The 1,450-nt window shown below is 44.7% G+C and overlaps 1 long non-coding RNA gene across 1 annotated transcript in view; it reads right to left on the reverse strand.

The window, feature by feature from the left end:
• Nucleotides 1-515: 515 nt before the first annotated feature.
• The window catches only part of LOC138923774 (uncharacterized), a 6,606-nt gene continuing 5,671 nt past the window's right edge, over nucleotides 516-1,450 (reverse strand). Inside the window, exon 2 of the long non-coding RNA XR_011437885.1 lies at nucleotides 516-1,450. This exon is cut by the window's right edge and continues 499 nt beyond it. This is a non-coding gene — a long non-coding RNA (uncharacterized lncRNA).

Here is a 1,450-nt window from a genome sequence, read left to right on the forward strand (position 1 = left end):
TAAGATTGCAGGAGCAGAATTGGCCGTGCTGTAATGGTGTGTATTTCTGCATCAGAAGGCAGTTGAAACCTAATTATCGTCAATCACATACAAGGTAGCTCCACGTACTGATGAGCCCGTGCAGGCAGCAGCATGCACGGGAGGGTTCACGCGTGTGGGGCTTCGAGAGGGAGGAGCACGTGTGGTGAAGGGGCCGGGGGGATCTCTGAAGCCCTGGGCCAGCAGAGTAAGGCTTGCAGGTGAGTTATAGGGACTGTCACTCATTTACAATAACTAACACCGGCCTGTCAGAAACAGCCACCTGTAAATGATGTATGAGTGGCTGGCAGCCTGCCATCCCCCAACAGACCTTGCAGCCAAGAATCACATTTTATTGTCGAGGTCATCGGAATGCTTACTTGAATACATGCCATATATTATTAAAAAATAACAAACAGCCAATCAGCAACATTTCTTAAGGCTCAAGGGCAAAATAGCCAACCTGCTTTTAGAAAATAGGAAGTGAACATCCAATATCCATTTTAGCAGGCGATTTTTTTAATTGTTTCTCAGATACAAAGGAGCAATGCTATGGAGAGGCCTGAGGCCGATGATACAATATCAGATGGAGAGAATACATACAGATATTCACTTTGTCTAACTGTTTAATCCATGATGCCAGCAACAAAACAAAACAAAACAAAAACAAACTTCTCTTCATTAACAACAATGACAGCCACAACTGCCAGACTGTGTGCTGGTGATGAGTTCCCAGGCTGTGAGAGCCACAGAAACCAGTCAGCAAGGCAAGCAAACAAGGATCTCAAGTTTGACTTTTCTGTTCAATTCCATCTTTTTGCAATCTATCTGAGAATACTAAAATGATCCTGTGTACCATGACAAATTTTTTTTGGTGCAATCGCTCTTTTTATATACCATTAGAAGGCTCTATCATGTTTTTAATGTTATTCAATTGTTTAAACGTGGGTAGCCAGCCCTGGTGAACTAATGGTTAACATTTGGTGCTCTTGCTGCTGTGGCCCGAGTTCGTTTCCCGGTCAGGGAACCACACCATCCGTCTGTCGGTTGTCATATTGTGGCAGCTACATGTGGCTGTGATGCTGAAAGCTCTGCCACCAGTATTTCAAATACCAGCAGGGTCACCCATGATGGATGTTTCAGAGGCTCTTCAAGACCAAGACAGACTAGGATGAAGGACCTGGCTACCCATTTCCGAAAATATTAGCCATGAAAACCCTATGAACAGCAGCAGAGCATCATCTGATCCAGCGCCAGAAGGTGAGAGGATGGTGAGAAAGAGCAGGGTTCTGCTCTGCTGTCCACAGGGTTGCTAGGAGTCAGAATCGACTCGACGGCACAAACAACACAATGCGCGGAGAAGTTTCAACAGTATTTCAACACAAGAAGCACAACGTTATCAAATGTTATAGATATTAAGCCATGAAGAAGT

Source organism: Equus caballus, chromosome 4 (genome assembly GCF_041296265.1).
Source record: "Equus caballus isolate H_3958 breed thoroughbred chromosome 4, TB-T2T, whole genome shotgun sequence".
NCBI lineage: Eukaryota > Metazoa > Chordata > Mammalia > Perissodactyla > Equidae > Equus > Equus caballus.